We start from the raw sequence: 11,165 nt of genomic DNA, 5'->3' as shown, positions 1-11,165 counted from the left end.
GGCAGGCACTGTAACCTTCTTTATTCATTACAGGGATTCTACAGGACCAGGCACACGGTAAGCGCTCAATAAAAACGTCTCTACCCCCACCACCTCCTGCCTCAGCCGCCACCGCCTGGCAGCAGAGAGGAAGCGGAACGCGAGCGACCCACGAGGGAGAGCGCCTCGCTGTCTCCAAGGTAACCGAAGTCAGTGGCAGGGAGTGCCCACGCATGCGCACACTCGCCCTTCCTTCCCGTAACCTCGAGAACGCAGCTGGTAAGACTGCCAGAAGCCGAGGGCGCATGTGTGGTTCCACCAACACCCTAGTCGCCTCCGCCTTCTGTCAGTCCGCCCGCCCAGCGATCTCCCTTCTACAAACATCGTCCGGAAATAGTGCCCATTTCTGGAAACCAGGCCTAGTTAACCAATCGTTGCTAGGGAGCGGGAAGACGGGCTTGCCGGGACGGCCGTCTCATTGGCTGGCTTAGGGGAGCGGGCGGGGCCACGGGTCGTGGTGCGGCCAAAGAAAGGAGGCGCGAAGCGAGGAAAAGTTACAGCCTCCGGGGGAGGCGTGGCCCCGGGGGCGGCCGAGAAGGCGAGGGGGCGGAGCCCGGGACCGGGGCGGGGCGACCACGGGCCGGGAGCTCAGCGGTCGGCGGCCGGCGGCCGGCGGCGGGAGATCGAGGGCGAGCGGAGCGCAACACTCGCTTGGTTGGGGAGATCGGCGCTTGGCCGGTAGGTGACGGGGCGGGACCCTGGGGCCCGGTGCGAGGCGCCCAGGGAGCGGCTGGGATGGATCGCCCCTCAGCCCCGGGCTGGGCTGCGGCCTGGCCCCTCGCCCCGGAGCAGTGGGGTCGGCGGCCAGGCCAGCGCAGTCCGACGTACCCCGTCCAACCCACTCGCGGCGGTCCGCGGGCGCGCCCTCGCACGCGCTGCCGGCGCCGCGCTTGCCCCGGGCCTCCAGGCCGCGCACTCCTGCTGGCCACACGCTGGCTCCGAGCGCGCGCAGGGGCCCCCTGCTTCCCCTTCAGTAGCGCCCCGCGCCGCCGCCAGGCCCGCCCGCCTGCTCTGCGCCCCAGTGCCTCCAGGATGGAGCTCGCCTGGCGCGGGGCGGACGTGTCTCCTGCAGGAGTGCGCCCTGGCATCTGCCCTGGCGTGAAACCCTCCTGGCCTTTCATGGGAAGTTCTCGGGTCACACCTCAAGGCGGGGAGCAGGAGCTAACTAAGCCTGTCCTCAGCATGCAGCGGGGCAGTGCTGGCCGCCCGCAGCATCCTTCCTCCGCCCTCGGACCCCAGTCCTCCTCTGTAATTCTTCTGGGCTCTCCAACTCGGGACTTTATCTGTCGGTTCAAATATAACATTCCCATCTTGGAAACCCATCGTGGCCCTGGCATCTTGCAGCCACCGGGCACCAGGCAGAGAGGGGCCACTTGTACGTACGTTTCCCGCCTGCCCGGGAGCCTCCTTAGTGCTGGGCAGCTTCAGAAAAAGTGTTTCTTTCCTAGTCAAAGTTAAAAAGTTGCTCTCGGCCCTAAAGGGTGGACTGGAGGTATGAATGAGGGAGAGGATAAGTGGTGAAAAGGTACATATATCAGCAAAGTAAATGGTAAAACTACTTTTGCTCGCTGGAGACAATGAACACCAATGACTTAATTAAGGACTTTAAAAGGACGTGAAATTAAATGATTAGAGTGAGGTCATGATATAAAATAGGAGTCTGGAGTTTATTCCAAGAAAAATATTGAAAACCCCTTGACTAGAAACATGGTCTTTCTGAAAGATTAAAAGGAAACAGTATCTTAACATTAGTGATGTGTTTTTTACTTAGTGTCTTCATACCTGTGAGCTCCGTTTTCCTTCAGATGGCTGTGTGGTAAGACAGATTGTAGTGTCTTGTTTTACAGGCGAGGCACCTGAGGCAGGTGTGTATGAGGGAGTGGGGGTGGTATATATCTTGCCTGATGCCTCATAGCTAGGACTAAGGATGGGTCTTCCCCAGAATCCTAGATCAGGACCACATTATAGAACTGAGATGCAGAAAGGAGGGAGAAGTTTTTGGTGTGGTTTTTATGCTCTTAATGTGAGAGGACACTTAAAAAGTGCTTGCCTTACTTTGGTTGTGTTTGGATTTACTCTTGGTGTTTTTTAAGTGATATCAATCAGTTCCTTTGGAGCGGTGCCAGACCTCTGAATTTTTCAGACACCTTTCGGACATCCTTATTTATTTTGAAGGGTGTGGAGAACTTCTGAGAAGATCTCAAAATAAAAGTAATCGTCTCTGACTCTAATTTTAGAGATAAGTACCCAGGTATATGTACCAGCTCTTTGTGAAATCAGACAGCAAGACGCTGCCGAGCTTCAGGCCATCTTCTGAGTGTTTTCTGATTATAAGAAGCAGTTCTGAAGGGGGTTTTTTGTCATTGGTATTGTCTGTTAAGAGTTTGTGGGAGCGGCACCACAGAGACCCTGCCAAATCCGTCTCCCTCTATTAAACAAAAATGTCTGGTTGGGCCGTTTCGCCTCAACAGATGAAGGTTTGGTTCCTCATTTTGGTTCTCCTGTTGAACACTGACTCCTTTGTGATCTGCCTGGAATATGTGTATATCATTTACTGCTGAGAAGATGGCTTGCGCTGATTGGTTGTCCAGCCCTCGGCAACTGTTGTGATTTTTTTTTTTTTTTTTTTTTTTGTGGTGATTTGATAACAGTTCATCCCTGGCTAGGGCCTGGTGAGAGATCTGCAGAGATGTGAAAGAGATGAAAGCTTTATCCAGGGTTGTTTTCTTCATTGTTGGCACCCTCTGAACAGTGTTGTATCACTTTGGCCTGTGAAGGCACTTTTAACTTCCTATTTTTTTTTCTGTCTCAATGGACAGCACATGGGCTTTCCTAACAAGCCTGCCTGCCTCGATGAAGAGCTGACAGATTCATATTGGTTGGTTTGACAGATGTTCTTTCTGGGGGGAAAGTTCAGAAATCTTAAAAGCAAAGTCAGTCCTAAGTAAAAAGTCTAAGTCAGCCCGATACGCATAAAGGCAGCGTACTTCTACCGATGGCTTCCATCATCTCAAGGTTGTTTTTTTTTTTTTCCTGGCAAAAGGTTAAAATGCAACTAAAATTCTGCTTTCGTGATTAATAAGTCACTACCGCAGTTGTGTCTGATGCTTCCTGTTTGCCCCATTTTAGTATTTCAGTTAAACTGGAAACATCTGAGCATTATGGGCACTATTGATGGCACCAGTGTGAAATTGGTGGGCCGGGGACAATTCCATGTCAGTGGATTTAGGGAGCTCTAAGGATGTCAGCCCCTCTGGTCTCCACACACCAGGATTCTCTAGTAAGGGAACAGAATGGGGCTGAGCATCTGCAAGAGCTGGGTGGGCATTCAAAGTGATACATGTGTGAAGGTTCTGCATTTACTCGGTGATGCTGGCTAAAATGCTGTACGTAGTAGCCCAGAAAGGGAAGGCCAGACGTAGGGCAAATTGTAGGGGAGCATTTCTGTTGAGCTGAGCAGGACATTGAAGTATGAGATTTTTTGTTCTGGGCTTATGACTGCCTGAATGACAATGCAGAAAAAGTCATTTTTCTTCAGTGGCCGGTGTGCTCTTTGCATTCTAGTTTAAAGGAGCCTCTTCCCTTCTTGCTTTTCTACATGTCTTAATCCCTCAGCTCCCTGATAGAAATCCCTTGAAATGATGTGGCATCAATAATAATTTTATAGCCAGTCTTTGTATTTTCACACAATGCTCATGTGAAGAAGGGCAGGGACAAAGATCAGAAAAGTGAAGCCTCATAAGGAGAAATAGACAGGATTGCTCAGAATCTAAACCCCCTTTTTTTGATATCTAGGTCACTGCTTTTTCTACTAAGTTGCTCATGAAAACGGTAAGGATTTTCTTCGCCCAAACATGTCAGTTTTGAATATAATGAAACCAGGGTAGCAGCTTTGTTTATTTATTGTACCAATCAATTATTAATTGATATTGATTGTTAATTAATAAAAGGCCAAAAGATGAATAGCCTGCTGCCTGGACAGGTGTGCTTGTGCCCATTTTCCAGATGTAGAAACAAAGGCAGAGAGCCCGTGATTTGTCCAGAGCAACAGAACAAGTCCTTGGTGTCTCCATGTCACATGTGGTGGCTGAGGCTGTCAGGTCAGAGAGACCTGGGTCAGGTCGAGGTCTGCCACTGCCTGCCTTTGTGCCCACAAGCAAATCACTTCACTTCTCTAATCATCAGGTGCCTCATCTGTGAATGGGATCAGAAATACTTCATGGGGCTGTTTTGAGTAGAAAATGAGAGGAGATATGTAAAGTGCTGAGCCCAGTGCCCAGCACAGAACATAGAGGCTGTAACTGTTGTTGGTGGTGGTGGTGGTGTTTGCTGGTGGTAGTAATAGTAGCAGTAGTAGTTGCCAATTACTGCATTGTGACTAAACCTGTTTTCTGTAAGATGATGTCAAGGAGGGTCAGACTGCCTGACAGGCCAGGGTCATTTTCTTAGTAGGAACTTTAGGGGGACAGTTCTTCAGTCTAAAAGCTTCAGCTGTCAGGTTCTCCCTGTCTTACACTATATACTGCCCTCACCGTACTCCAAATGAGGCTACAAAGGTCCAGGCTCTGCCCAGTTGACAATCCTAACTCTGAGCTGGAGACACAGCTAGGCCTGTCTAGGGGCTTCCTGTGTCCCACATGTGATCAAGTAGGTTCCTGCATTAACCCTGGAGGTGAGGAAAGGGAAAATACTGTATGGCATGTAGGTCAGCAAGGACTTGTTCTTTGGGGGACTAGGAGGGAACATTTGGTTCTGTGGGATGAGGGTCCCACTACCACATGGCATCCCCAGCTCACCACCCTTTCCTTCTCATGTCTTTGTCAGCTTCTCTCTGGGACTATGTCTCGGGGCCCAGGATCTGCAGTCAAGGACTTGCAGATTTCCCTTTAAATCTCACAAGAAGCCTGGAATGGTGATGTGTGTTTCTTTAGTCCCAGCTACTTGAGAGGCTGAGGCGGGAGGATCACTTGAGCCCAGGAGGTCAAGTAGCTATGGGCAACATAGCGAGACCCCCTCTCTTGAAAGAAAAACGTTTGTTTTAATCTCACAAGGGAAAAAAAAGTTTCATATTTTAAAGTCTTTTTTCCCCTTAATACAAAACAAAAATATAGGCTCTCACCAGGCTGCCGTTCCCTTTAAATAACATTTTGTTTTCTCTTGGGGAAGCTGACTTGATGGCCGAAGAGTCATTTCTAAAGTGAAGCTAGTTTTTAGAAAAAATAGATCACCGGATGTCAAGCCTCATGTGGAGCTCGGTTCAGATGAAAATGAAACCAGCAGGCCTGGTGTGGCAGCTCTGCACTTGACTTCAGGCTGGAGGTGAGAGGCAGAGTGTGCCTGGACCTTGCTCCATAACTGGTTGGCCTCACAGAGTGCATTTGATAGGTGCCTTAGTCATTTTCCAAGCAGCTTTGCTTAGGTGAGGAGAGCACTTTCTCTGGAAGGTGAGTCACCCATGCAGGGGTGTAGGTGACAGGCGATTTATTCCCCAGCACAGTTGCAGAGAAAGTCCTGAGCAGACCTTCTTGAGGAGCCCTGTGCCACAAATCAGCCTCATCCCAGTCCCAGGGCTATGGAAGCAGGGGGCAGGAGGCAAACAGGAGGCTTCTGGGGCCAGTGGGCTGACAGCGGAGGGGGGATCGTGGATGGGGCACAGAGCCCAGATCAGCAGTGTCACTGACTCCTGAGTCCAGCCACCCTGAGGGTGGAAAATGGCCTGCTTCCAGTGACAGTCAGCAAAGAAGCAGGAGGGGAGCTTTGGCCCCAGGGAGCTGGGAAATCCCTTGGCAGAGAGCAGAGAGACAGCCCTATTTTGGTGTGAAAAACCTTTTAGGAACGCTTTTCCACCTGCCTCCTTTTCAGCCACCTGAGTTGGAGGCTCTGCAGAGCTCCAGCGATTGTAAAGGCTAGATTAAACCCTGGATTTCAAAAAGCTTGAGGAATCCCAAGCCTGCCACCACCTCAGTTGTCTACACTTCTAGGACCAGGATTTGTACCCAGAAAGAAGCAGCAGGGGGGACTCCTGAGCCATCCCTCCCTCCCAGTTTCTGGTCACTACAGCTTCTCCTGACCCTGTTTCCGCTAAAGCCACTATCAGGTGTCCATTAAGGCAGAGATTTTCTTCAGACACTGTTCTGGACTAGTGCAGTTGGTGTTGAACTTGACGCCTATGGTCAGGGACATCTATAAGCAATGTCCAGGACCAACTACAAGGAGGGCTTGACTTTAATGAAGCTGCAGCTCTTGCAAATAATCTTGTTGCCTGTCTCTGGCAGACTAACAACCCAGCCCCTGTACCCATACCCCATCAATCTGGACCAACCAGCAGTCACCTCCTGCTGGCATGGCTAAATAACCTTAACCTCACTGTCCAGAAAGAGCTGTTAGGATTATAGCCTGGATGTGATCATTCACATTTTTTGCAGTGAGAAAATGCAGAAGAGAAAATGGTGGCCCAAGAAAGCCAAGTGGGTTGCCCAAGGCCACACAGCTAGTTAATGGCAGAGCCTGAACTATAAAACCCAGACTCTTCAATGTACTCTGCTGCAAGGGAACGAAGGAACTAATCCTAAAGCAGGATTTTTTTTTTTTTTTTAAACTAGCTCCTCCTTTTATTCCCCTACCCCAACCCTATCATTCTCAGCCTTTCTGCAAGCTCTGCCAGGCCTGGGAAGGGTGGAGCCACAGCAGCTGCTGCCCTGGGTCTAAGAAAAAGTAAACAGAAAGCTATTTGTTGGACGCTGTCTTATACCATGAGGTTCACGTAATCAAAAGGAGGTCAAGGTTGATAAGAAAATACAATTACCAGGAAGTCTCAAAGGTTGCCCACACCTTTAGGGCACTTTCCTACCTAGCCAAGCAGTATCTCACCTAGAGTGGGTATTTAGTAACTTTCAATGATTGATTACAGGGGTCCAAACCCACAGTGCACGAAGCTCTTCTGCATCTTTCTTCTGTGCAGGAGGTGCATGCATACTCTGGGTGTTATCCTAGCTGATCTGCCTGGCTCCTCTCAGTGAGAGGCTCTTCCTTGTGGGTGAAGCATGATGTCATGATATCATCTGGATGGTGGCCCCTGTAAGTGTAAAGAATTATTGTAGCCAAAATCTACCACCCACCTTCTACTGACATTAAAGTTTCCTTTTACTGGGCCAGAATTAAAAGGTAGGTGTTTCTGGTCCATACTAGGGATAGCCAGGAGGGTTGGGAGGAAAAGGAGGCTTAACCAGCCTCCAATGAGGATATGGTTGTCAATTAAGATTATAAATGGAGGCCAGGCACGGTGGCTCATGCCTGTAATCCCAGTGCTTTGGGAGGCTGAGGCGGGCGAATCACAAGGTCAAGAGATTGAGACCATCCTGGCCAACATGGTGAAACCCCGTCTCTACTAAAAATACAAAAAAATTAGCTGGGCATGGTGGTTACATGCCTGTAATCCCAGCTACTCGGGAGGCTGGGGTAGGAGAGTCACTTGAACCTGGGAGGTGGAGGTTGCAGTGAGCCAAGATCCACCATTGCACTCCAGCCCGGGCGATAAGAGTGAAACTCCGTCTCAAAAAAAAAAAAAAAAAAAAAAGATTACAAATGGACTCCTTTGGCCAAGGGAGTTGATTGGACCCACCAGACTCCTTGAGTCCTGCCCAACAGTCTCCACTGGCAGATACTGTGCCTGGAGAGGCAGGAATAGCTTTGTATAGATCAATGTGAAGGACAGAGTCCTACACCACCTCCCTCTAGCATGTATTAGATACATGCAAATATATGCAAATCTGAGCCCAGATGGGGGTTGTCCAGTTCAGAAGGGTTATCTTCTCAAGCAATTAGAAGTAATTGGGTCTCTAGGTCAGCATTTAGGAAAGGGGATGGCAGGAGTGGCTCCACAGCCATCTTTCAGGACACCTGCTTGCTGGGGTGCAGTTAGAGTACAGCCACCAAGCTGTGACTCCCTCCCTTCCAGCCTGCCAGGTGATTGGACAGTGTGGACACATGTCCCTGTCCAGCCAGGCTCTCAGAGCCTGTGGCACTCATTTATTGCTCAGAAGTGTGTCTGTCCTTTCAATCAGGAACACTTGCCAAGTGTGTCAAATAGGCCATGTCTGCTAGGTGCTAGAAAACCAAACACAATTAAGGCACCGCCCTGGAGGACCTCACCACGACGGGGGTAAGCTGGGCACAAAGGCAGACACCTCACAAGTCAACCCCGGTGCTGGTCGGGAGCCATGACTATAGGAGCTGGAGGGAGCGAGGAGGCCACCATGCGCAGCCCAGTGGCCCTCCTTTTCCAGCCTGAGCCAGCGCTGTCAGGCGTAGAGCGTCTCGGATTCTGCAGGTGCCTGGGTGGGAACACCTTGGTATTTCTCTCACCCTGGGGTCTTGTACCACTTGTCAGCTTGGAGTGGGAGCTCGGTAACAATTGGGCAACTTCAGCACTCTGGGGGAAAGAAGTGCATTTTCAGAAGCGCAGGGACAGTCAGGAGAAATGTGCTCAAATATTGCTTGGGTACAGTGGCTCATGCCTGTAATCCCAGTGACTTGGGAGGGTAAGGCAGGAGGATTGCCTTTTAGGCCAAGAGCTGGAGACCAGCTTGGACAACATAGTGAGATCTACCTCCAAAAAAAATTTTTTTTAAACTAGCTGGGCATTGCCAGGCACAGTGGCTCACACCTGTAATCCCAGCACTTCGGGAGGCCAAGACAGGCAGACCACTTGAGGCCAGGAGGTCAAGACCAGCCTGGCCAACGTGGTGAAACCTGTCTCTACTAAAAATACAAAAATTAGCCAGGTGTGTTGGTGGGCACTTGTAATCCCAGCTACTCAGGAGGCTGAGGCACAAGAATCACTTGAACCTGGGAGGCAGAGGTTGCAATGAGCCATGATCGCACCACTGCACTCCAGCCTGGGCGACAGAGCAAGACTCTGTCAAAAAAAAAAAAAAAAAAAAATTAGCTGGGCATGGTGGTGCGTACCTGTAGTCCTAGCTACTTCAGAGGCTGAGGTGGGATGATCACTTGAGCTCAGGAGTTCGAGGCTGTAGTGAGCTATGGTTGTACCACTGCATTCCAGCCTGGGTGACAGAACAAGTCCTCTTCTCAAAAAAGAAAATATAGTTCAAAGTAGAATCAGACAGTGAGTAGCCAGCTAATAAACACATAACTGACCACCTCCCACCCCTCCAAGTGGGAATTGGGAGGGCAGTGACCACACTGGCACATCCCATAGGCTTGGTGCCACTAGAGAGCTGTAGGCAGGTGGATCAAGGCAGTGCTTCTAGGTAACTGGGTTCAGCATTCCAAGAAGGCCTTTCGAGGGTTTCAACAGAGAAGGCTCTTCGTCATCCTCATATTCCCGCTGGCCAGCACGGTGCCTGAAACATGGTAGCCACTGGTTAAGTATTTGCTGTTGAGTGAAAGTACAAGACTTGAATCCAAACTCCTCCTGCTAAGCCCTGCTGGCCTCAGGGAGGACGAGAGAGCCATGGGCTGTTTCATGATTTACCCTCTTTTACCAAAGAATCGTGTGAAATCCTCTGAGAATATTCCTCGTCATGCCCCATGTCCCAAGCCCTTTTTTCCCTTCCCAGGGGAGGACAAGAATATGACCCCTCATTATAAAGGGACCCCTCTGCCACTCATGTCCTCAAGCTGGTTACTTGGGCCAGCTTGTCAAAGAGCATGTGGGGCAGCATCTGAAATGAGGCCAGGGTCAAGGTTGCCCCGCCACAGGGCGGAGCTGGACCTGTGCCTCCTTCCATGCGTTGGAAGCCTTGTGTGGAAAGCTGAGTTCTTTGGGTTTCTTGTTTATTCTGAAGTTCCTCAAACTAGTTCCTCAATTTCAGAACCAGTCACCAGTGACTACAATGAACTTGAATTCTCCTATATAGGGAGCCTGAGCCTGTCTTTCTTCATCTTTTCTGAACACAGGTAGACGCTGCTTGAAGCCACTCCCACCTCTGAAAAGCAGATTTCTAAACCCAGAAAGGAGCGGCGGGTGGTTGTATTTCAGCGAGATTGACCGTAGCCTAGGGAACTTCTTGCTCAGAATCCACCCCGAAAGGTTAAATAAGGAGAGTTGTTTTTCACAACCAAAATGCTGCTTCTAACGATGATCTCAAAGCTTGGCAAGATCACAAAGTACGTTTTGAGTCATCAAAGAAACTGGCTGTGTTTCACATGATTTTAGTGTCAAGGGCAATTATGGCCATCTAATCTTTGGAAATTGGTCATGTTAAGTGGCATACAGGGCAGCCCCCACTTAATCAGAATATTCAGTTACACAAAATACCCTAAGTTGCAGATTTCAATGACACTTGAAAATTTTTTAATTTATTTTTTTATTTTTTATTTTTTTTAATTTTTTGAGACAGAGTCTCACTCTGTTGCCTAGGTTGGAGTGCAGTGGCACGATCTCGGCTTACTGCAACCTCCACCTCCCGGGTTCCAGCGATTCTTGTGCCTCAGCCTCCGGAGTAGCTGGGATTACAGGCGCCCGCCACCACACCCAGCTAATTTTTGTATTTTTAGTGGAGGCAGCGTTTTGCCATGTTGGCCAGGCTGGTCTCGATCTCACAACCTCAGGCAGTCCGCCCGCCTGGGCCTCCCAAAGTGCTAGGATTACAGGTGTGAGCCACCACTCCCGGCCTGAAAAATTTTTTATACAATATACATTAAACATTCCTTGTTGCTTATTGTATAAAATTAAGTACACGTGTGACAGGTTTTTATCTCAACACTACCTTGGCCCACATGTTCTCCTGCGTGTCGGGTCTCTGTGGATCCATGGTGCCCCCTGTGGCATCTTTTCTATTTGCTGTTAGCTCTCCTTGTGCAAAGGATTTGAAGGTTGAATTGAAAATACCACTGTAATACTTCTCTTTTAGAGCTTATAAAATGCCCTGTATCAGGGCCTGGGGGCAAAAGTACTGATGAAATTTATGAAGATAGCAAATGATGCTCGAGTCTTTGTTATAAAAAGAATGGTAAATAGGCTCAAGAAGCCTGGAGCCAGGCTTTGTAAAGTGAATGGCAAATTTGCATTGTCATAGAACTTCTCCTTAGAATGGGCCCGGCTATGCCAGGCCTGGGTGGGCTGAGGAACATAGGCCCACCACAAGTCCAGCTTGGAGTCT

General features: G+C 49.6%; 1 protein-coding gene across 1 annotated transcript in view; it reads left to right on the top strand.

Moving 5' to 3' along the window:
- The first annotated feature begins 602 nt into the window (after positions 1-602).
- The window catches only part of MAP3K14 (mitogen-activated protein kinase kinase kinase 14), a 54,396-nt gene continuing 43,833 nt past the window's right edge, over positions 603-11,165 (top strand). The window contains exon 1 of the mRNA XM_054460216.2: positions 603-717. The gene's annotated coding sequence lies outside the window, so the exon portion shown is untranslated. The remainder of the gene's footprint in view (positions 718-11,165) is intronic.

The sequence above is a fragment of the Pongo pygmaeus genome, chromosome 19 (assembly GCF_028885625.2).
Source record: "Pongo pygmaeus isolate AG05252 chromosome 19, NHGRI_mPonPyg2-v2.0_pri, whole genome shotgun sequence".
Classification (NCBI taxonomy): domain Eukaryota; kingdom Metazoa; phylum Chordata; class Mammalia; order Primates; family Hominidae; genus Pongo; species Pongo pygmaeus.
This window is presented reverse-complemented; position numbering and strand designations above follow the sequence as displayed.